Source organism: Leptonychotes weddellii, chromosome 5 (genome assembly GCF_054177405.1).
Source record: "Leptonychotes weddellii isolate Sample4059 chromosome 5, ASM5417740v2, whole genome shotgun sequence".
NCBI classification, from domain to species: domain Eukaryota; kingdom Metazoa; phylum Chordata; class Mammalia; order Carnivora; family Phocidae; genus Leptonychotes; species Leptonychotes weddellii.
The window spans coordinates 40903165-40928411 of NC_138373.1; the positions used below are offsets into that span (position 1 = coordinate 40903165).

The following is a 25247-nucleotide window of genomic DNA, read 5'->3' on the forward strand; positions in this document are numbered from 1 at the left end:
GCGGGGCCGGCGGGCGGGGCGGGGCCGGCGGGCGGGCCGGATTGGCTGCAGGCGTGGCGCACGGGCCGGTCAGCCCGCGCCCCGCCCCGCCTCTCCGCGCCGCACGCCGCGTTCACGTGGCACCGCCCCAGCCTGCCCCGCGCCGCCGGGTCTGGCACGTGGGCGCGGCGTGTACCCCGCGTAGCTGCGCGCCTAGTGGAGGCTGTGAGCGTCCCCGCCCAGTGGCCTGTTTTCGTTTTCTCGGCCGAGGTTTTCCCCCGGGTTAGGTCTGAGAGCGGACGCGCGCTGTCAGTGCGCCAGAGGAACTAGGTCGACAGGTGGCTAGCAGAATCCCGGGTTGGGCGGGGCCGGGGCGGTAATGCGCGCGGCACAGGAGGAGGGACACACGGGAAGCGTTAAAGGAAAGTCAGAACGTGGGAGATTGAAAAAGAGCAGTGTTTTTATCTTTGGGGAGTAGTTATAAGTGCCCGACGCCGCTTTTTCCTGCTCAGCATCCTGGACAGGATGTTCTGTGTCAGTCACATCAGTAAACAGCCGCCGGCACAGGTGCTTTGAGCCACAGGGTCCCCAGAAACCGCAGCCACGTTCCGAGTGCAAGTTGTCTCAGCTCCTGGTTTGGGGCCCAGATTCACCACGAGCTGAGGACACAATGAATTGGGACTTTGGTTGCCCCTGAGTTTTTCGGAGGGCTTGGAGTTAACTTGCAGAGAGTGATTCAGCTGGTGGAGGGGCAGGAAAAGTTCTAGGAGGAGTGCTCAAAGAACTGGGGATGTTTAGCCCAGACCAGACAGGTCCCAGGGGCCTGTGAGCCTGTCTGCAAGTGTTTGAAAGACTCGTGTGATCAGATTTGACTGGTCCCATGCCACAGTGCTGGGGACAGAGCGCACTGTTCGCGGCAGGTGAATTTCAGGTCAGTTACAGAGAAGGGGCAGGAATGAACTTTGTGGAGTTCTCTTCAGGAACCAGGTACAGCTAGGCGTTTATACTTACCAGTAAGAAAATGGGAGAGCTCAGATTCGGATTTTGATGTGCCAGACTTAAAAGCCTTTGCCTTTCATGATGCATTTGTTTTAATGGAATGGGTTACTTTGGGAGTAGTGCCAAAGGGTTTTTTTGTGGATGGAACTCATTGCACTAGAGGTCATTTAGCCGCGCTTAGCTATGTCAAGGATTCTCTACCTGGGATGAAGAGGGAGGTCGTCCTGGGCCAGAGGAGGAGGCCACCTATCTCTCCAGCAAGTCAAATTTTCCAGCAGGGCGTGTCTCTGACCAGTTGTGCCTATGAGGGCTCTCCACCTTGTTAAAGCAATAATCTTGACTTGGAGTTTAACAAATGCGATCACAGTATCCAACTGTTATACAACATTCTTACTGCCCCTTAGCCCTTCCTTTTTTCAAATCTGATGCTTCTTCCCCTTGCCCAGCCCCTCTGCCTAGATCAGACTAAAAGTGGGACCAACACAGTAGGAACTGAAGAGTGCAAGGGTAAGTAACTTGGGCTCATTTCGGCCCTCGAGGCAGCACCAGATCCGGTGTCCGGAAAGGTCAGGAGGGAAGCACCTGGGCTGCTCTGACTCGCTCTGTGGCCCTCTGTGTCTGACACTGCAGACTGCAAGCCTGGAGGGCAGATGCATAAAGGAGGTAACCCTCTCTGAAGTTTTGGATTCATTTTATGAAGTAATAGCTTCACACTTTATGAAAAGACCAGAGCTTTTTAGGAATCTACTTTTGCCTCTACTCCATGTATTAAATTGTCAAAAACAAAACCCATAAGAGCATCTCTGGGAGGAAGGTGGGAGTACAGAATGGGTATAAAAAGGCAATATCCGGTTTTTCTTGGCTCTCCAGCAGATCTGGTTACAATTTCTTACCAAAACCCAGCCAGAAAATACCAAACAGCCCTCTTCCTCCGGAGGCAGCATCCAGCCAGAGTTGGTCTCCTCTCTGCCCTCGATGTAATTTTCAGAGATCTAGAAGCTGTCTCTGAAGGCCCACTTACTTTCCTTTCAGTAAGTCTCTGGTGATTACTTCTTAACCTTCTGGGTTTTACGTGTCTCCTTCAGGGTATCAAGGCATTGGAGATCATCCAGGTAGCCAGTGCAGCCCAGCTAAGCAGTGCTTAGATCTCAGATTAAGATCTAAGCCGTGCTGTAGAGAAGGTGAAATATTCCTGTCTCCCTGCAAGTACTCTCCTTCCTTCTCCTCCCTCAGATCCTTCATTAAGGAGGGTTCTTAAGGTGATATTAGCTCAGTTTGCATTTGAACTGATCTCAGAGATCTGGAACTCAAGGGATGGTACCGTAATGGTGGGCTTTAAGGCATAAACAACTTAGGGAGAGGGTAGGGAGCAAAAGTTCAGACACACTCTTCTTTCTCTGGCCTTTTGCTGTCCCCACCCCAGCATCCTCCTCCTAAAGGGCAGCTGGGGTCAGGTGGCTGGGAAGGGGGGAGTGTGTTGGAAGGCTAGTATTGAGCCCCCTGTCACCCACTGTGGCCATCTTTGTATTAATGGATAAGGGGCAAAGATGGAACCCTCCCAGGCTCTTGCTGCAGCTGGGAGCGAGGGAGGCGGGGAGTTGTGCCTGGGCTCTGCAGTCAGACTTCCTGGGCTCAGACGCGAAGCTGTGTGACCTTGGAGAAGTTCCTTCCCCTCTCTGTGCCTCGGTTTCCTCGCCTGTCAATGGCAGGGTAGCTCTGAGGTTTAGGCCCCAAGCACTCCAAACATGCCTGGCACATGCTGGGTGCTCATAGGTGGTGGCTTTGATTCCTGACTTGAAGGAGCCCGCAGTCCAGGAATGACAACAGCCCTGTGGTTGCTCTCTGTGAGCTTAACTGGGCTGGAAGAGACAAGGATGGGTGGTGAGCACAGCAGCTCCCCTGCCCCAAACGCTAACCTGTCCTCTGGGTCTGCCCTGTGGAAAACCACGTGGCGTGCGGGGCCCTGACTCGTGTCCAGGGAACTTGCTGATGGTCCATCCGCCCAAGACAGCCCCTCCCGCAGTGGTCCTTAGCCAAATGCCTCTCCTTCCTGTCTCCAGAGTTCTCTAACAGGGTCCCCCCACTCGTACTCTTGGCACGAGGTAGCTGGTTGGGTGGCTGATGCGCCTGGGAAACAGAAATTTTCCCATTCTTTCTTGTTCTCCTACTTGTGGGATTTTTAATGGGGTGTCTGGTGGCGACAAGCAGAGCTGGATTTCAATTTTAGTGCAAGGAGGAATAAGGTGGCTCCAAAGTGGGCTGGAGCCATTGGAGTTGATAAGAAAGGGTAGGGAGCATCAGCAGATACCCAGCAGACCCAACCCATCTTTCCCTGGGGGTTTTTGATGTTGATCTTGGGCCTTTGTTTCTGTTCCTTAGGCTGCCTTGGGGGTGAAATTGCTCTTATTGACTGGTGGGCTGGGAGACGGCTAAGGGACAGGGAGGAAGGGGATTGCTTGCTGTGGTCTAGACAAAGGTTTACAAGTATGCAGAGGCTTTTTAAAAATACTAGTGAAAAAATTCCGTATCGTCTAAATGTTGTGCTATGCGGTGATATCCCAGTAGCTGAGCTCTTGCCCACAAAATTGGCCACCAGGCTCAGGATCATGGGAGGACTGGCCCCTGCCTGATTCCCAATTTTGTGTTTTTATAGTTATTTCATGGATGTGCATTTTCTCATACCTTTCCCAGCTTCTTGGAGATTGTGGGTCTAGATACTGAAAAGATTGAAATATCGATTGGTAGTATGTGTGGCTTGCTCTCTGGAAAGACTTTCCCTGTTGCCTATTTGTAGGAACTTTATATTAGTAACATTTTGGGAATCTTTTTTGCAGTGACTTTCCTGGACTGCTGTTTGTGGTTGTTTTGAAGTGGTGGGGTTGGGGGAATGTGCCCTGGGGGCCCACCCTCTGGTTCTCTAATGAGGAGACCATGGATTTGCTTTCAAGCAGGAGAATCATGTTTACCGGCTACAAGGGCTCCAAAAATAGATGCTTACCCCAAGACAGATGGCAGTGGCATGCGGAGAAGCAATTTAAAAACCTCTGTAGCTCTTGACTGTCACCTTATCTTGAGTGACTTGTCGCATTGTTTGGTGATCTAGAAATGAGAAAGAATACTAAGTCCTTTAACATAAAAAAAGATATCCACCTGCCTGACTCCCTCCTCTTCCCCTCCACCCCTTGTTTATGTTTTATTTCTTGCTCCTCCAACGAATGAAATGCAGAAAATACACATTTAAATGGGACTAGAAGCTTTCAGCCACAAAAATTCCTGCGGCTATTGATGATGGGAATGGGAAGATTAGGAACAGAAGTGGGGCATGGGGGGCACCATGCGTGGGGTGGGGTGGATGGAGTGTGAGGAGATGGTGGTCTCGAAGCTGGGTGGGTGGGTGGGGACAGAGGGGTAAGAACTTTCTGGAAAGAGGGGATGACCAATACGATTTCCATTAATCCAGGAGTCGGGACAGGCAGGGCACACCTCATGTCCTTCCTCGGCCCCCAAAAGATTACTTGGGTGCAGGAAGAAAATATGACGACCTCCCTTTCTGTTTATTTTAGTGCATCCTTTTTAATTTCTAATTTTTGCTTAAGTTTTATGATCGATACGGTATAACAGCACAGAAGCACATGTTTATGATTGACAACTAAAGAAACGCCTTTTTGGGAAGTAATAGTGTGTGGTCAAAGTTTGGCTGCTGCTCCTCAGAGAAATGATGACACAGCCTGGGGACGACGGGGAGGGGGTTGCTTGAATGTGTGAGACTCATTGGTGATGTTATTACAGTGCAAATTTGTATTCACTGGGCTGGAGCCCCAAATTCTGCATTTGGAACTGACGCAGAAGGAGTGAGATGGTGTTTTCCTCTTCTTGCCGCAGTGTTGTTGCACCTGGTGTCTCAGACCTAGAGGGAAACCCGAAGCCACAGGGCGGTCAGGAACAGATGCTCTGGCATTTTCTTTCCTGGAATGCCTAGCCCTTACTCTTGCCATGGCGAGGAAGTCCCGCACGCACGCTGGATCAACCGCCGGCATCGGTTCCCATAAGGGATGTGTCCCTGTCACGTGTCTTGTGATGTTAATTTGCTTCTCAGTCCAGATGGTGTCTGTGGCCCACTTCACAGAGAGGGAAGGTGCTGGGTGCAGCCGGGTGGAAAGCCGATGGCTGGGGAGTGTGGAGAAGGAGATGCGCGGGCAGGTGCCCTGCTGTCCCTGCCCTCTGTTCTGTACCCGGCGGACTGCGGTACTTTCCTTAGCTTTCCTTGCCCTCCTCTGGGGCGCTGCTGACACAGGGGCACCACACCTCCTGCTTCTGATGTGAACCAACATTTGCCAAGCACATTTCAACCCTGCAGCTTCCAAGTGACAGTTCCGCGAGGCCACTCTTCTCTTTCACCACCTTGCAGATAAGGAAACCGAGGCCCCGAATAGTTAAGTCACGTGTCTGAGATCATAGGGCTTGTAAGCCGTGCGGCAGGGCACGTTCTGCCCGCTGCGTGCTCAGTGTTCTTTCTGTTCGAATAAAGTAAAAACCTCTGTCCTGGGAGCCAGGAGAGTTCAGAGGCTTGAGTTTTTGAGGACTGGACTTCTCATTTATTCATTCATTCATCGAGCAATATGATGTGTATGGTACCACGTGGTCAGGATTCAGAGATGAACAAAATACTCCGTGGCCTTAAGGAGAGAGAGAAGCGAAGATGCATTCACCAGACTATTGAGTGCTGTGATGGGGTCAGAGTCCCCTGGCCCACAGAGGGGGTGGCAGAGAAGGTTACCTGGCAGCAGTGTCCTGAAGGGTGAATAATCCTAGCAAGATACAGAAGAGGAGGATGGTACCAGCAGGGAAATCAGTATGCTGACATCAGAAAGTTTTCCTCAATATGACCCAAATAGAAATGATAATAATTAATACATTTGAAACTTAATAGAGATAATCCTAATGACATGCTTGTTAATTGCTGTGTCTTCTTGCCAGACCAGCTGCTTTAATCATTATGAAATGTCCCTCTTGAACCCCACAAATATTCTTTGTTTTGAAATTACTTTGCTCTTCATAGAGCGACTTCCTTTTCTGTTGATTAGTGTTTGCGTGGTGTATTTTCTTTTAAGTATCCACGTCTTTAAAGTGGGTATCTTAGAGTTGGGCTTGCTTTTTCTTTTTATCCAGTGTGACTGTGTCTTTTGATTAGTGTTTAGACCATTTACACTGAATGTAATTATCAGCCGCCTTCAAGCACAAGAACCAAAAGCTCCTTGTCCCTCATTCCTCTCAGGGGAGCAAAGATGGGGGACAGGAAGGGTTGTTCTACCAGCCTGTTCTGAGCCAGAGTCTGGATGTGGGTTTGGCCTGCTTGCTCTAAAGAAGATTTCCTCAGTCGCGGGTCCCAGGATCGGTGGCCTTCTGGGTGTGGGCCTCAAGGGGCTCAGGTTTGGAGTGCTAGCTTGAGAAAGCAATGGCCGGTAGGTGTAGCCAGTTTAGAAACCACTCTCCCCGCCCTCACACCCACATCCTGCCATGCAGAACATCCAGCTTTTCCCCTTGTGTCCCTTTCTGGCCTGAAAAAAACTCACTGGCCTCATGATGACACCTTATAATGCCAAAGAGCTGACTGATTTGCAAAAGGGGTTTACTTCTGTAGGGCACACTAACTCAGTGTAAATCTTACGGTGCTTTGGGCTGTCATGAGCAGCCCCCCCACGGCAGAAGAAAAATCCCTTCAAAAGCAGAATTTCTAAGTCCTTATCTCAAGCTTACAGTGTAACGGCCAGGGGTGATGTGACACGTCCTATAGCGAAGGGGACTGGCCCTCGTGTGGGAAAGGATGTCCACCTCTGTGACTGTACCATCCAAATGGAGGGCCGTTCTCCAGGTAAATATCCCAAATACCCTGTTGATGCACCCTGTCAGTGCCCAGTAATCTTGCAGTCCCACCACTAAGTTCTCAGATCCCTAACGGGACCAGGTCAGTGGGACCCGGCTCCTTCCTGGTTGGGAGGGAGCCACAAGAGGCTCAATTCCCGGTGCCTTAAATTGGAGCTGAAGACCCAGGTTCTGAGGGCCAGGGACACCTGGCAGGGTATGGGTCACTTCTTTAGGTGTGGTTTTCCTGAGGCACAGATGGATTCTTCGGGGTCACCCTGGTGGGCGTTGGGAAGCAGGATAGAAATGTCCAATGAGGCACTGGGGACTGGAGCAACTTACAGCTTTGCCCAAGGCCAGAGGGCTTGACGGAGGGGAAGGAACAGAACTAGGGCTTCCCCTGCGGTGCTAGAACGCATCTGCCCTGTCCATCCCTGGAGGAAGGCCTCTACTGATCCTCCGTGTCTTCCCCCTGTGAAGCCTCATTAAGGCTCAGATTATAATCCATTAGGCATCACCCGCTCGAGTCATTCAGGTCTTCCCGGTAGCCCCTCACACCGCGCCTCTGCCGCACTCCTCTTCTCTCTGGCCCCTGACCCCATAAACCCCCACTTGTCCACTTCAGAGCTCACCTCACACCCCTTCCTGCACGAAGCCTTCCTTTACGTCTTGTGGCAGGATTGAGCGTTATTCTCGGCGCTTCCACCAGGCCCTTATGCACTTCATAGTGGAAGCTCTGTCACCGCTGTCCTTTCCTGTGCTCCCCCCCCCCCCGCGTCCACCAGCAGCGCCTGCCCCCAAGGGGCGGAGGTGGTCCTCTGTAACCCTTCTGGTCCCAGCGCCGGGCACGACTTCCCCAACCGGGGGGAGGGCTGGCTAAGAAGGCTGTCTGTACTGTCGGCTTTTGTGTGTCTCGTCAACCTGTATTTTCCCACCCATACTCTAGAGGGGTGGTGCCTTGTGCTGGGTTAGACACGGAGATGAATATTCCAGCTCTGAAGAGCTTAGCGTGTGGGTGGGAGCCCACACAGCAGATACCCAGTCCCATGCACAGGCTCGGGTCACCAGTCTTTGATGCAACGTGGGAAATCCAAGCGGATGGCCACAGCAAGAGGGAGATGCGAATAGTCATGCAGGACGGGTAGGAATTAGACAGGAGGAGGAGGGATTTCGGGTGGAGTGCTCGAGAAAAGCAGAAGTGTCCGGGAGGAGGGGCTGTTTGGGGGAAGAAGCAGGTCAGATCACCAGAGTGCAGAGAGGTTGCTTGAGAACCTGCAGTAGAGAATCTGCCACGAAGCCTGAGGGTTTGGAAGTGGTCCTAGAGGAAGCAGGGAGACAGTGATGGTTTCTGAGCAGGGGAAGAACAGAACCGAAGCGTTGTGCTGGAAAACGAGTGTGTCGGTGGTGCGCTCGCTGGATTGGAATGCGAGAGGCTGGCGGAAGGGGTTGGGAATGGTGACCTGGGGTTTGGGTGAGGCTGTTCGGGTTTGATCGGAGTGGAGACAGTAGCAACAAGGAGAATACCAATCACGTATGTGAGCAGCACACGGAAGGTAGGACTCGGTGATGAATAAGCCCTGAAAGGACTCGAACTGGCAAGTTGTACAAAAGGAGGGATCAGTGCTGACCAGGTGGGCCTCACTCCAAAGCCCGTACGTTGTCTGCAAACCTCTGGGAGCCTCAGTTTCCTTGTGTGTAAAATGAGGGGATGAGATCCCTGTGACTCATTCTGATTTCATGCTAGACCTGGTCTCAAAGCACAGACCTGCTGTGTTCGTCATTTCGCCGACCCAGGCCTGTTTCCCAGAAGAACCTAGACTTCCCTGACCTCTTCCTGTCTGGCCACATAACCTGCTTTTTCAGTCCAGCGTAGGGACCCTCCGGAGAGCCACAGTGACCGCAGCAGTGGTCTGGCCCCGTCTCGCGGCCAGTGTGTTCTGGGAGTGGGGGTTCTCTTCACCTCCTCCTGCTGTCGGAGGGTCTGCAGTCCGGGGCCGAGGAAGCCAAGGCCTCAGGCCCAGTTGTCAGGGGGATTTTTGTCTCTGGAGCCAGGCTTGCTGACACGGGACTGCCAAGCAGGGGCTAAAGCTGGGCAGGCTGGGGTGAGCCTTCATTTCATGGCCCCCTGGGCTGTGAGCGGCTCCTGAGGCGAGAGGAAGGGCGGCGGCCGAGCCTGCACTTGGCACTTGCTCAGGTGGCTAGCGGGCTCCTCGGCTGCACCCACTCAGTATCCCTCTTCTGCAGCCTTTGTGGGTGATGCCCCGACGCGCAGTCCTCGTGTGTCCTCATGGACCACTTCTGTTTCGTTTCTTTTCAGTTGAGATGGATTGGCCCCAGCATCTCCACCAAACACCAGATTCACCTCTTTGGTTTCCATGCATGAGGGAAAGATCTCTTTTTAGTAGGGAGAAGTATGAAGTTGCTGTTCAGGTGGTGATACATTACTGACAAATAGGGACATTTCATCTCCGTCTTGCTACGTGCCCTCCTCGTTCTTGGCAGTTTTGGGCAGTTTAGGGACAGAATGCTAGGGATAACTGTAAAAATCCCAACGTATTGAGCACTCAACGATGTGCCAAGATCGTTCTAGGTGTTTGCATGCATTCACTCACACAGATGGGAGAAGGTCCTGATCTTACAGCCAGCATGGCTGGGGCCTGGAGAGGAACTGAGGAGCCCAGAATGACAGGCAGTCCCTGCTAGAGCCAGAACCCGACCAGGGAGTCTGGCTCCTCGGCCCTTATATGTATAGATCCACCAAAGTCACCGTGGAGAAAGGAGAACCACAAACCAAGCAAACCAAAAATAGCTAAACACGGAAACAGTTATACATTTTATGTTTATTCATAAAAGAAGATATATCCAAATGGCCAATAAGTAATGAAAAGCCACTGTACCTCCTTAATTATCTAGGAAATACAAATTAAAGCTACAGTGAGATACTGTCTACCTCTCTTATACTACTCCGTGCCAGAGTGGAGTAAAAGGAACTCTCACGTGGAGGGAAAATTGGTGTAATCACTTTGGAAAACCACTTGGCAGTAGTCCCTGGATGGAGGCAGGCACTATGACCCAGCAAGTCCACTGACCCAGCAATGCCATTGGCACAGTCCCCACAAAAATGCCTTCATGTGCGCACTGAGACATGTACAAGGATGTTGGCAGCAGCATCACTTGTGATAGCCCCAAAGGGGAAACAATTCAATGTACCATCAATGTGGATAAATACGTCGTAGTATATCTGTGCAATGGAATGTATAGAACCATGGTAGCCAAGGAACCTTGGCGGTAAGAGGCAACATGAAAGAGCTTATGAGCAAAATGTTGAGTGAATAAAGCCAGACACAATAGAATACATACTGCCCTATTCCACTATACAGAGACAAACCATACAAACTAATCCGTGTTGCTGTAACTAATCCGGGGGCTGGCGGGGGGGTGGTTGGACTGGCAAGGGGCTCGGGGGGCTTCTGAGGCTCTGGTAAATGACCTAGTTCTTGAGCTGAGCACTGCTTACTCAGGTGTGTTTGTTTTGAGCATTCATGGAACTTTGCGTGTTTATAGGTCTGTTATACTTCAGTAATATGTTTATTTAAAACATGACTTGGGTGACAGGAAGTCTGGGCTGTAGTCCTCACTCCTGTTAACTTGTGAGGGCCTCAAGCAAATAAACCTCTGTCTGGATCCGCTTTCTGCAAAATCGATGGCTTGGACCGGACCCCGGTTTGCAAATGTCATAGCCCAGAACCATCTCTGCAGACAAAGCCTTGCCTGAAATCTAAATATGAAACAGATCACGGGGGTTGGGATGACATTGGGAATGACAACCGCCGAGGAGCTGTGGCTGCCGTCTGGGTGGGGCTTGAGGAGGCAGGCAGGAGCACCCCAACTGCATGCTCTGGGAGGGCTGCTGGGCTGCCTTTCCTGCACTGGGAGGTGACTCCAGGCTTCTAGCACTCAGCCTATGTGGATCTACTTCAGCACTTTATTGTTCTGTGACGGCTTCCTATATGACAGATTTCCTAACTCTGCTGTAAACTCTAACAGGGTTGACTGACTCTTTGGTTTTCCTCCTAGTGGCTGGAGAAATTCAGAAGCTACCCGATGACTGAAATGTAGCCATTCACATTTTAGTATGAATTCCTCTTATCAGCTGTTCCCCCCTCCTACACATCATAGAGTTCAATGAACTGGAGTTAGTGGAAGTTTTTGATGCAGGGATGGGGTGGGGATGGTGAGAGGGAGACGGAGTAAGATGGGAGTAAGATGAGAGTAAGATGGGCAAGAGGAAGGGAGTGGGAAGGAAAAGTAGCCGGATGGGAGGGCAGTGCACAAGTGGAGCAGCATTGAATCCTAATGCCACTTTCTGGGAGAAGCAGGGCCTCCTAAATCACAGGCGCAGCCCCTTCCCCAGGATCTCCACAGGCCAGCTGTCTACACCCAGCTTGCTCTAAAGTGCAGCGGGACTGGCCCGAGAAGCAAGCTCCTGTCTGGTGGGCTGGAAATGGTAGTGCCGCAGGTCCCCTGCTCGGCACCCCCAGGCCCCCTCGGCACCTCTGCTTGGCTTCTGCCACAACAGGCTGGGACTAGGGAGCCTTGATTGTGGGGCCAGTGGAGGAAGAGGGTGAGGCCCCTTGTACTCTCACTGTCTCAGCTGGACCGGGCCCAAATGTGGGTGAAGTTTGTCATCCAGTCTGGGTCCGGGGCCAGGAGGGCAGAGGGCCGAGTCTCTGCCAGGCGGCATACCGCATTTACCAATGCCCCGGGGGCCCTGCTTGCTCGGCAGTGGGGTCAGCCAGAGTGGCTCTCTGTCCCCATGAACCCATCCTGGGAACTTCAGGCTTAGGAAGCGGCCGTCGCCGAGCCCTGCAGGTTTTCGAGCCCCAGAGCCCCGAGCGCAGGTGTGTACCTGCGCATGCGCCCAGTGCCGTCCCAGCTGCCCCGGTCCGTAAGTGCCACACTTGCCGTGCTCATCGGGGACTTCCAGCCTGTCTCCTTGTGTGCTGCGGGAAGCACTGGGTGCCATAAGTGACCTCCCAGGGGACTTTTTAATCCTATGATAGCGAGCAGGAAGTCCTTTTCTCTGGAAACTACCTAGTAGTTGAGTATCCTAAGGGTTTATCTAGCTTCTTTGAGAAGGCCAAGCCAGTTCTTCATTCTCATAAGCAAAACAAACAAAAAAAGAGTTTTCAAGGCTGCTGAATGGCTGGTCATAAGCGCATAGAAAAAAAAAAATTGCAGATGCGGCAGGAACACCAACTCCAAAGTGTTCACTTGTTCTAGACTTGATTTTTTTTTTTTTTTTTTGCTCAGAAATCTCTCCAAAATACCTCCAGACTCCACTATGATTTTATTTGCTGATTGCTTCCCATGCATCTTTCCCTTGCTTCCTCAGCAAGGTATAAAATCTTTGCAGTCAGGCGCCGTGTATGGCTCCCTCTTCCTGCAGTACCAGCCCGAGCGAGGCTCGGTGCACGCTGGTGCTGTGGCTAGGCGTGGTGCAGCTGGAGCCTTTATTCAGCTAGCCACTGGACTTGCCTGAGAAGCTTTTAAGAAATTGCACAGCCTGAACCCCACCCAGCAGTTCTGATCTCATTGGTCTAGCATGGGCTTTGCAGACTGGGTATTTTTTTAAAAGTTCTCTGGATGATTCTTACACATCACAGATGTTGAAAACCAGCGACCTGTTTCGTGGTTCAGACTAATCAGTGTTGTGTGTTCACTCTCTGCCACTCTCCCTCGATTATCCAGCATATCAGCCTGGCATCTCAGTTTATTGAAACCCAAGACATAAAAAGCCTGATTTAAATAGCCGGGAGGCCAAGTTCTGGCTTTGCATGCGGACTCCAGTGGAAGAAATATTTAGGTGACCAGACTGGGCTCCAGAGGGCTTCCTGGTGAAGTTGTGTCACATCTCCTATCTGCCCACAAGGCCTTCGAGCTCCTTCAGCGCATCCTCATTTGGCCCCCTCGTTGCTTTGGGAGGATTATAGAAACAGCAGCTGGGTTAGTGGGTAATCCATTTAGAAGGCATCCCATGATGGGCTGTTTCTGCAGGTAGCTAAGCTCATCCACTTTACACGGATGCCATAGCATCCAGAGCCCACGTGTCCTGATCTTGGCTCCATTTCTGGGGGTGCACGCTGTGGGGAGCCTCTGGCCCCTCTTTGCTGCGTAATACGTGTGTGATACCTAGTTTGAACCATGAATAACTGATTACCGTCTCCTGCTTGTGAGGCTCATCATTTTAGGCGGAGCCATCCAACTTGTACAATGTCTTGAGGGTCCCAGAGGTCACGACATGATAGGGGCCGAGCAGTTCAGTTTTCTCGTTCATACGGAAAGGGCTGAGCTGATCCAAGTGGCCCCCTAATGAGGGCATGCAGCATCTCAGGGACAACACACAGGGGTCTCTCAGTGATGGGACCCGGTGGAAGAACTGACTCTGCCCAGTTTCCAAAAGAAGACCTTCTTTCTTCTGGAAGAAACCAGCAGGAGCTCTTTCAGTATTCTGTGTCATCCCATTGAACACCTGCAGCCGTGTCAAAACTGCCTGTGCCTAGGCACAGCCATGCTCTCTCCCTGGCTGACCCTGGCAGTCCCCGGTCAACCCTGGCTGTCCCTGGCTGACCCAGGAATTTCTCCTTTCCATACCTTTGCCCCAACTTCTGGTGTGGGCCTCCCGAGTTCTCTTTCACAACTGTCCCCTCACCAAAAAAAAAAAAAAAAAGGGATCAGAAGAAGATACCCTCATTTATACTTGTTAACTGCTATTTGGTTAGTTGAGGGGCTGTGCTCCCGGGCAGCCCCCTCCTCTGGAATGACATGGGGGCTCCCGGGGGCCCCTCCTGCCTGAGGTTTCCTGGCAGACCTTCCTCTTTTCTTGCCCCCTTTCACCAGATGTATATATGCATTCCCCCCAAAAAAGGTTGCATTTCTGGAGGCCAGTAGGGTACAGATCTCATCTGCATTGGAATCCCTGTTATGTGACCTGGTTTAAGAGTTTTACCTCTCTCAGCCTGCGTGTCCTTCTCTGAAAAATACTGACACTTACTTACCAGCAAGTTGTTGGGAAAATGTTTGCAAAATTTGAACACAGGGTCTGGCCCAGAATCAGTGCTCAGTAGATGGTGGCTGTTTTAATAATGACTGCTGTTAGGATTATAAAGTAGTTACTATAATATTACCATATTTTAATTACTATAAAATATACAGGAAGGCACACACACAAAACAAGAACGAAAGTTGCCTCTATTTCAGCCACCTGGATGTATCATTTTTGAGATGTAGAAACACCCAATAAATTTTAGAAAATTGAGATTCCACTAGCATTACTTTTATGTGTAATTTCCTTGTCACCATGGTTTGCTGTTAGGAGTACATCTTTTGGATAGTGCCTTAGAGTTCTCAAAGAATTCGGTCACATTGACAATGCCACCATTTGTGTCCTGTGCCATCTGTGTGTACCGGCTTTTATCTTATTCCCTGGTGATGAGTTTCTGGTGACTCACGTTAGCACTGTGCCATCGGATAGGGTCCTCTTCATCTACGATGGCGCTTTGACCTTGATTTAAGCGCACCAAAGGATGCCCCTGTAGACGGTGCTCTGCCTCTCCATCCCCTGAGAGTTCGCTCTCATTTGGAGTGAGGGCAGCCTTCCTCACACATCTTTGCCAGTCCAGCCTCATGCTTCTGCCTTCTTTGGGGTGTCTTTCCAACTCTTGGAGCGGCGATCTGGGGCATCCCTGGGCCAGGAGGACACTGAGTGACTCTGCCCAGTTTCCAAAAGACCAAAGTGAAGGGAGAACGCCTTCAGAAGGCAGACTGTGATCCCTCCAGAAGAGACCAGTCCCTTGAAGCAGACATAAGCCAGGAGAGGCCATTCCCAAGCCCGCCCAGAGGCCAGTGCCCACTGCCCACCTCGTGCAAGGCCTTGGTGGTGGGTGCCTGACATGCTGTTCCTTCAGCTTCCTCCTTCTGCGGAAGGCCTGGATAAAAGTCAAGCAGCATGGGAGGGGGTATGCTCTAAGCCATTTAGCAATCATAGGATCTAACTGGAATGGGGGGCAAATTCTTTTCTGAAAGCAAGTTTACTAAGGGTGGAGAGAACAGACCATAAAAACTATTCATTGATGGGGTGAGGAGGGTGTTGGAGGATCTCGTTTGTCTTCCGTCCGGTGTGGCTGGACCAGTACTCAGTCTGAAGGCGACTCCGTGGGGTTCTGAACTCACCTGTTCACAGTGATGTCGTCTTGCTGACTCTCCTGCAAGAGCAGGAGCCCTGGCCGAATTTTCTGGGGTGGCCCCAGTGAGGCTACTGGTGGCTTACCTTGCTTTCAGGGAGACAAGGTGGCCAAAATCAAAAGTTTTTGGTGGTGTTTTTTATGATATAAAATAGAGAAATGATTTTAAGTAGAACTACTCTTGATTATATTATTAACGTTTTAATTACGAAGTTCGTATTAGTAAAATTTTGATGAAATTCATGATACATTCACCAGTTAGGAATGCTTTTGGCTGTATAACTAACAGATTACCTGACCAACAGTAGCTTAAACCAGAGGAATGTCATTTATTCTTTACCATAAAGCACTGGTCACACTTTCTTACCCCATGTACAAAAATAAACTCAAAATGGATGAAAGACCTAAATGTGAGACAGGAATCCATCAAAATCCTAGAGGAGAACACAGGCAGCAACCTCTGTGACCTTGGCCACAGCAACTTCTTGTTAGACACGTCTCTTGAGGCAAGGGAAACAAAAGCAAAAATGAACTGTTGGGACTTCATCAGGATAAAAAGCTTCTGCACAGTGAAGGAAACAGTCGACAAAACTAAAAGGCAACCTGTGGAATGGGAGAAAATATTTGCAAATGTCCTATCAGATAAAGGGCTAGTATCCAAAATCTATAAAGAACTTATCAAATTCAGCACCCCAAAACCGAAAAATCCAGTCAAGAAATGGGCAGAAAACATGAACAGACACTTCTCCAAAGAAGACATCCACATGGCCAACAGACACATGAAAAGGTGCTCAACATCGCTCGGCATCAGGGAAATCCAAATCAAAACCTCAATGAGATACCACCTCACACCAGTCAGAATGGCTAAAATTAACAAGTCAGGAAACGACAGATGTTGGCAAGGATGCGGAGAAAGGGGAACCCTCCTACACTGTTGGTGGGAATGCAAGCTGGTGCAGCCACTCTGGAAAACAGTATGGAGGTTCCTCAAAAAGTTGAAAATAGAGCTACCGTACGATCCAGCAATTGCACTACTGGGTATTTACTCCAAATATACAAATGTGAAAAGAAGGGGCACCTGCACCCCAATGTTTATAGCAGCAATGTCCACAATAGCTAAACTGTGGAAAGAGCTGAGATGTCCATTGACAGATGAATGGATAAAGATGTGGTGTATTTATACAATGGAATATTATGCAGCCATCAAAAAATGAAATCGTGCCATTTGCAATGATGTGGCTGGAACTAGAGCATATTAGGCTAAGTGAAATAAGTCAGTCAGAGAAAGACAAATACCATACGATTCCACTTATACGTGGAATTTAAGAAACTAAACAGATGAACATAGGGGAAGGGAAGGAAAAATAAGAGGAAAACAGGAAGACAAACCATAAGAAACTCTTTTTTTTTTTAATTTTTTTATTGTTATGTTAATCCCCATACATTACATCATTAGTTTTAGATGTAGTGTTCCATGATTCATTGTTTGTGCATAACACCCAGTGCTCCATGCAGAATGTGCCCTCCTCAATACCCATCACCAAGCTAACCAAGTTTGTTTTTCAGAGTCCATCGTCTCTCATGGTTCGTCTCCCCCTCCAATTTCCCCCCCCTTCATTCTTCCCCTCCTGCTACATTCTTCTTCTTCTTTTTTTTCTTTCTTAACATATATTGCATTATTTGAAGAAACTCTTAATCATAGGAAACAAACTGAGGGTTGCTGGAGGGGAGGTGGGTGGGGGGATGGGGTAACTGGGTGATGGGCATTAAGGAGGGCACTTGATGGAATGAGCGCTGGGTGTTATATGCAACTGACAAATCACAGAATTCTACCTCTGAAACGAATACTACAGTATGTGTCAATTGAACTCAAATAAAAAATTTAAAAATACATTCTGGTTCAATGGGTTATCCAAATAAAAAATGGAAATAAAATTATATCAGTACTTATATCATACACAAAGTAAATTCCAGCTGGATAAGCCTTCGGTGGGCTCCATGCTGGGTGTGGAGTCTACTTAAAAATTTTTTTGGGGGGTCTTGATTTAGCTCTATTTTTAGAATGTGATCCACCGGGAGAAGGAAGAAGTGTCAGGGAAACAGAGAAGGGCAAGGATGCCCGTTGGGATGTGGCAATCCCAACGTTGCGCACACCACACCACGCAAGCAGGCCTTGCGACATAGCGCCAGTTCACAACTTTCTCCACCGCGGGCTCCCCTCGGCGCGTCCCCGTGGTGCACTTCGCCTACTCAGCAGAGGGTGGTCTGCTGGCCAGTTTCTGTTCTCACCAGAGTCCAGGGGCAGGAACCTCAGCTGTTTGAACCTGGGCTCTTCCTCTCATTTGGAATATGGGCTGGGGGCATGTCGTCAGGGTGCGGTGGAAACCCAGGGATGGAGGCCACATCACAGCGCGGTCAGGCCCGGAGGAAGTGCATTCAGCCATCTGAATCACCACTTTGGGGTGGGCTGGGACAGTTCAAAACTTCTAATCTTCGTACATTTGTGGAGTACTTCACAGTCTTTCCGAGAGCGTTTTCATCCATATCTGATCTGATCCTCATAAGCACGGTCCCTGGAGCAGTCCAGTTTCCAGTCCACGATGGGAGCCCCCCTGGGTCACTGTAATAGGACCACTCTTCATCACACAGACCTATACTGAACACCTCCTGTGTGCCCGAGGTTTTCGCAGGCTCTGGTGTCACCAGGATGAACAGCTGTCCCAGTTTTGAGCTGCTTAGAGTCTGGTAATTATTATTAAGTTTCTATTTATATTTCATTGAGAACAGTTTGGATCACTGGAGAGTGGAAGAGATGCTGAGAGACCATCTAGGCAGCTCATCAGTGGACGAGGGAACTGAGGTCCAGAAGCTCTGTGGCCTAGTGTAGCTACCTCGGCGGCAGGGTCCAGGCTCCTCGCTCCCAGGCCGGGCCCCTTCCTCCCCCACTCCCACTGGCTAAGCTTGGGAGATCAGACAAATCTGGTTCCCAGTAGTCGAGAAACGAAACCTAGATCCTCCATAGGTTCCCGAGAACTGCTTTTTGTCATAGTAATTTCAAGTGCCTGGCTCATTTCGATATTTATTATAGGTCCAATGGCGTCACTCCATTAACTTCTCCCTAGAACCGGATGCTTTTAACATCACGAGACACTTTCACGCTTTTAGTGGGCTTTGCTGTGTGTGCTGTGTGAAGACCGTGTTACACTGTTTTCAAGCCCAGGAGTGAGCTTCTTAGCCTGAAGATTGTAGGTTTTCATGGGAACATGACAGTTGCTTACAGATATTGGAGAGCAAGCCTCTCTTGCTGGAATGGAGTACAGGCTTGTTCTGTCCCCAGCAGCAAAATGAGAGCCCACGGGGAGAGTTACGGGAAGAGGTGTTTGGCTCAGTGTAAGAAAGTCTGGCCAACAGCAATGTCTAAAAAGGGATCAAGCAGCCTGAAGCTGCAGGTTTGAGCTGAGGCTCTCCAGGAGGGCTGTCAGAGAGGGGTTTCTAGATTCAGGGGGGAAATGGCCTGAGGGACATCCGAGGTTTAGATGGAGCAAGGTGAGCTGGTTCATTGCTGGGAACACCTCCCAGTTGCTGCTCCTCATTTAGAGGCTATTCCAGCAGCAGCAGATGCCCAGGTGAGGGCAGGTGGAGCAGCTTGGAGCTTGAAAGTCCTTTGCTACCCCTGCCTTAGCCATTCAGCCATGTCTAACCTGCAAGTCTGAAAAATATCATTTAGCCAGGCAGCTAAAAACTGGGGCTCTGCTGTGAAGGAAGACGGCATGCATGATGGTTAATTTTATGTGTTGACCTGACTGGACCAAGGGATGCCCAGATTGCTGGTAAGACATTATTTCTGGGCACGGCCATGATGATGTTTCTAGAAGAGATTACATTTGGTGTGAGGGGTAGAGTAAAGCAGATGACTCTCCCCACTGCGGTGGGGCATCATCCTATCCACTGAGGTCCTGAATGGAACAAGAAGGTGGAGGAGGGGTGAATGTGCTCTGTCTGCTTGAGCCAACACATCCATCTCCTCCTGTCTTTGGACATTGATGCTCCTGGTTCTTAGGCTTTCAGACTCAGACTAAATTACACTGGCTTTCCTGGTGCTCCAGCTTGCAGGTGGCATATCATGGGACTTCTTGGCCCCCAGAACCATATGAGCCAATTACTATAATATCTCTTCTCATACATACATGCTTTCAACCTTAAAAATAAAAATAACCAGGGGCGCCTGGGTGGCTCACTCAATTAAGCGACAGACTCTTAGTTTTGGCTTAGGTCATGACTTCAGAGTCGTGAGACTGAGCCCTGTGAAGGGCTCTGCACTCAGCGTGGAGTCTGCTTGAGCTTCTCTCTCTCCCTCTGCCCCCTCCCCCTGCTTATGTGCTTGCTCTCTCTTTCTTGCAAATAAATAAATAAATAAAATCTTAAAAAACAAAACAAAACCCAGGTAGTTTACCAGCAAAATGAGTTTATTTGGGAATAGCGGAGCAATTGCAACTTGGGACATGCACACTGTGGTAAATCACAAGCAAACCTGGAGAACAAGGGAGGGGAGCATTCTTTTATGGAGAAGAGAGGGGAGTTGGAAGGGCTGGTTTTGTCAAAAGCCCGATCCATGGGAGGAAACTGGGAGTTTGAAGTGTAGTGGCTTCTCATTGGCTAGGCTGTTGCTGGACAAGGAGAGAAAGCTCCCTTAGTCCTCTGGGGATGTAAAGTCCACCTCTTCTTGCCCAGGAATGTGGAATAAGCTGCCCAGGTGGTGCGTGCTCAAGAGCTCCCCCTTCTGGGCTTCCTGACTCCATTTAAAATGTTTCCCTTCCTTAATTTTCATTCACCCTCCATCACTCCCTCCTTCTCTCTCTCTCCTTCCTTCAAGAGCCCTAACTAATACAGGAAGTAACGAAACCTCCCAAATATGTGATTGATTTCACTGCATGGGAAGGAATGGACAAGGAGGAGGAACCGGGAAACTCCATTTTCTAATGTCGGCGCCAGCACCTGGTGTAGGGTTCAGAGAGAGGCAGATTCTGTAGAAAGCTGAAGGCTCCGTTTGCACAGAGCTCTTGGCCACCAGATACTGCGTGTACCACGGGCCAGGTCCTCTGCTCTGCACTGTGCATAACCCTCTGTTATAGGTGGTGGGCATTGTCCCTGATTTATAGCTGCATGAAGTCACTGCCGCCGTGCCTGGTGAACCCGCTTGGTGTGAAGTGATTTGTTGGAAGTCCTCAGACTCTGCCTCTCTACCTCCACCGCTCATGCTCTTGCTGCCCCGGGCCTCGGTGGGGAGCTCTGGGCCGACCATGGCTTCTCCAACTATCTCAAGTCTCTTGCATTTGCTTTTCCCTACTCTTCCTATCACGCTCTTCTCCTTGGTCTAGTTAACTACCCTGTTGTAACTTTAACAGGTTTCATAGCTTCATTTCTCAGCTTTCTGTCTCTCATCTAACTGTCATTGATTTTTTTTTCTTTTTTTATTGAGTTAAAATCACATAATATAAAACCATTTTATTTTTAAAGTTTAATTTTACTTAAATTCAACTAATTAACATATACTATGTTATTAGTTTCAGAGGTAGAGGTCAATGATTCATCAGTTGCATAGAACACCCAGTGCTCATTACATCATGTGCCCTCCTTCATGCCCGTCACCCAGTTACCCCATCACCCACCCACCTCCCCTCCAGCAACCCTGTTTGTTTCCTAGAGTTAAGAGTCTCTTAGTGTTTGTCTCCCTCTCTGATTTCGCCTTGTAAAACCAACCATGTTAAAGTGCACAATTGAGTAACATTTACACATTCACAGTGTTGAGCAACCATCACCTCTGTCTGGCTCCCAAATATTGTCATCACTCCAAAAGGAAGCCCCATCCCCATGAAGCAGGCCCTCCCCCTCACCCCTTCCCCCAGGGACTGGCTGTCACAAATCTGCCTTCTGTCTCTATGGATTTACCAATCCTAGAGATTTTATGTCAGTGGACTCATGTGATACATGACTTTTTGTGTCTGCTTCCTTTCACTTAGCATAATCGTATGAGTTTGCTTGGGCTGCTCTAACAAACTATCATGGGGGGCTTAAACCACAGAAATTTATTTTCTCACCGTTCTGGAGGCTGGAAGTCCAAGATGAGGTTTGGTGTTTCCTGAGGCCTCCCTCCTTGGCTTGTAGATGACCACCGGCTGGCCGTGTCCCCGTATGGTCTTTCCTCTGTGTGCACACATGCCTGGAGTCTCTGTGTGCCCAAATTTCTGCTTCTCGCAGAGAAATTCATCAAGTTGGATTGGGGCCCACCCTAACCTCATTTAACTTAATGACTTCTTTAAAGACACTATGTCCAAATACAGCGACATTCTGAGGTGCTAGGGGTTAGGGGCCAACATAGGGGTTTGGGGAGAACACAGCTCCGGTCCATTGCCGTGATGTTTCAGGATTCATCCATGTTTCAGCATGCTTCAGTACTTCCTTCCTTTTCATGGCTGAAGAATATTCCATTGTATGGATGGACCACGTTTTGTTTATCCATCCATCCGTTGATGGACACTTGGGCTTTTGGCTCTTGTGAATAATGCTGTTATGCCCACTGTCTCTTTACACAAGGAGGTTCCTGGCATTGGGGGATGATGGGTGGGAGAGGAGAGCCAGGTAGCGTGTGTAATACTGTCCCAGACACTGGGTGGTAAGTGGCTGGGTGCACATTCAATGTCCAGCCTGCCATATCAGGGTACTGCGGTGCCACCTTCCCCCTGAAGCTGGTGCACAGGTCTCTGGCGACGAGCTGTGTTGTTGTGAGCTTGCCGCGGGGACGGTGGAGGGCTGTCAGGCTGCCTGCGTGTTTCGCAGGCTTAATCACTGTCCAGCTGGTTGCACACTATTCTTGGCAACTCTGATCCACGATGATGGATGAGTGATGGCTGAGTAATCATCTTCTTACTGATGAAGAAACAGCCTGAACTATCAAGAACAATAATGCCGGGGGTTGTCCAACTTATCCTCCTTGAACAGACCTGTGTACAACTTATCTAGTGATGCACTCTGAAAATCTTTCACCTTCTGAAAGTCACATAGTCTTTTTCTTAGCAAAGGTGAGTTTTCTCCTGTTTCTTTTCCACCTGTGATTGGAGAGAAAGTGTCATGAGGGTCATGGAAGACCCTTACGCAGGGAGACATCTGGGGTCAGTAGTAGCCATGGTTTCTCTCTACCCAGAGATGTTACATTGGTTGATCTGGGTCTTACCACACTCCTGGATGTTTTCTTCAATCTCTCTTTGTTTTGTATCTGTGTCTATAAAATATCGTCATTGAGAAACTACTCTGGCAAGAAACAAAGCCATGAGTGTTCCCAGGCATATCTCCATGCTGACAATGAAAAGAAGCAAGATGGAGGCGGCAGAGAGAAACCTGGCTGACCCCTCAGCCGTGCCCTCTCAGATGGCTGGCTTGGTGTGGGTCTGGTCCTCAGATTTTTCTCTTTAGAATTGGATTTTAGCAGTGCGTCCAGAGATAGGCAAGCTTTGGGAGACTGAGTCACAAACCAAAGTGGTCAGAGAATGGCATGTAAATATAGATTGCCCACTTGATGCATTTCCAACTGTGGGTTGGAGTAGACCATTGAAGGCAGCTCACCTGTGAGTTCTCTGTGAGAGAAGACAAATGGTAATTCTGCGAGAGGAGGTTAAGTGGTAGTTCTCTCTGCAAGAGAAGGGGAGTGATAATTAGAAGGCTGCTGTGCATGGTGGACCAGAGACAGGAGAAAGTGGGTTACTGTATTGGCTATACTCGAAGAGCTAAAGCAGCCTGATACATCGGTGTCTCAATGAATTGTCCATTAATTTATTCTCACTGCAGATGATAACTTTTTTTCATGATATGAGGGGCCCCTACTGCTTCATATGGCTCAGTTACGGGTTCCAACATCCAGCTCTTTTTCTGCCCCACCCCCCTCTTGTTTTCAAGCCTTCGAGAGAAATTTTCCAGAATAAAGCTTTCTGGTTCGCCTTCCTCTTTCAGTTTCACAAGGATAAACATTATTTGGGGGAGGTGTGGAGGAGAAATTGAGAGCCAAGTTGTTTGAAACACATCTCCATGCAGGAGCCTGTTTCTTGAGCTGTCATTCACCCCCTCTTCCTTATAAATCCAGATCAGAGGTTCTGGACCTTATGATTATTTCAGGGTCCCAAGATCATTGCCTGCATGTTATAACCTGTTCTTAACACAGCAACCAGAGGCCAGTCTTTAAACAAGTTCTCATTCGGTCAACCCATGAGAGCCTACCATGGGTGTGCCTCTGTTCCAGGCACTCAGGATGGAGACATCAGTGAACATGAATGTATCCATGAATATGGCCTCCCTGTCCTAGCGGGTCATTCGTTATATTGCTCAGTCTTCTTTTTTTATTTTTTTAAAAGATTTTATTTATTTATTCGACAGAGAGAGAGACAGCGAGAGAGGAAACACAAGCAGGGGGAGTAGGAGAGGGAGAAGCAGGCTTCCTGCGGAACAGGGAGCCCGACGTGGGGCTCGATCCCAGGACCCTGGGATCATGACCTGAGCTGAAGGCAGGCGCTTAACCAACTGAGCCACCCAGGCGCCCAAATGTATTGCTCAGTCTTCTTATCGCCCTCCAGTGGCTTCCTAGCTTTCTCAGAAGAGGAACCAGCCTTCCAGATGGATCTATAAGGTGCTCCACCTACCTCCTCACGCTGAAGCCCTCCCTGTTCCACCCACCCTGGCTCTATCCCACATCAAGATCCCACTCCAGAGCCTTTGTTCCTATTTCCTCTCCTTGGATGGCTCTTACTCCAGATGTCTGGAAGGGAGATCGAAGACGGCTAACACATGGAACGTAAAAGAGCTCAGTGTGTAACAACGTAACGTGGAGATGACGATATTTTGGATTTATGACGTGAACTAAAATATATTACTGATGCTAGTTTCACCTGTTTCTTTCTACTACTACAGAATCTTAAGCTAAGATTGTAGCTCCTATGGTATGGCATAGAGATGTCAGGCTATTGACAACCTGGGTGAAGCAACCATTCTGTAAAAATGTATTACTGACAATAGAAATTTGAGATTTATCTAATAATTTGGATAATGTTGGAGATGTAGGAGTATTTCTTCTTTCTTTCTTTCCCTTTACTAATAAATTAGGACATTCTAAGACCTTTGGCAAGTACACAAAAGCCCAAGGTCTCCTTCACCTCTTTTTTCTTTTTTTAAATGCTGATGCAGTTTCCTTTCACAAAACTGTTACTTCTTTCTTTTTTAAAAAATTTAAATTCAATTAATTAACATACAGTGTATTATTAGTTTCAGAGGTAGAGTTTAGTGATTCATCAGTTGTATATAACACCCAGTGCTCATTCCATCGTGTGCCCTCCTTAATGCCCATCACCTAGTTACCCCACCCCCAACCCACCTAACTTCCAGGAACCCTGTTTGTTTCCTAGAGTTAAGAGTCTCTTATGGTTTGTCTCCCTCTCTATTTTCCTCCCTTCCCCTATCCTCTGTTTTGTTTCTTAAATTCCACATACGAGTGAAATCATATTATAATTGTCTTTCTCTGACTGACTTATATCACTTACATTAATACCCTCTAGTTTTACCTTTGTCGTTGCAAATGGCGAGATTTCATTTTTTTTGATGTCTGAGTAATATTCCGTTGTATATATATACATATCTTCTTTATCCATTCATCTCTCGATGGACATATGGGCTCTTTCCATATTTTGGCTCTTGTGGACATGGCGGCTATAAACTTTGGGCTATTTGTTCTCCTGCGCCATGAGCCTTTCCTACATCGTAAGGTGAAGGCTCTCCAGATGTGCCTGCTGGAGTACAAAGATGTGTGAATCTCTGCGGGGCTGGCTTTGTTTTCATCTGTTAAGTAGCACCTTCCCTTGTAGGATCATGTGAAAGCTTTTAGGTATGAATCCTCACAGCAGTTTCTGAAGATGATTCTGCATCTTATTTCCATACCATAGCATTTCAAGACCGTCATCAAAAACCACTTGGATTCAAGATTTTGTTATTAGCATTGTTATTGGGAAGGCAATTGCATGTCCCACTTGGAAGGCGATTGAAATGGGAGAGGCTTGAAAGACTACCAGGCTCGTTGAAGATCATGTTTTTTATTCCTTGGCTCATTAGCTATGTGATCACAAGCAA

The 25247-nt window shown here is 49.0% G+C and overlaps 1 protein-coding gene and 1 long non-coding RNA gene across 2 annotated transcripts in view; both read left to right on the plus strand.

Moving 5' to 3' along the window:
- PFKFB3 (6-phosphofructo-2-kinase/fructose-2,6-biphosphatase 3) overlaps nucleotides 1–25247 on the plus strand; it is a 76705-nt gene that overhangs the window by 17922 nt on the left and 33536 nt on the right. The window lies entirely within an intron of this gene.
- Nucleotides 120–24174, plus strand: LOC145721634 (uncharacterized). Its single transcript, XR_014145453.1, has 2 exons — nucleotides 120–910; nucleotides 23508–24174. It is a non-coding gene; the product is annotated as an uncharacterized LOC145721634 (long non-coding RNA).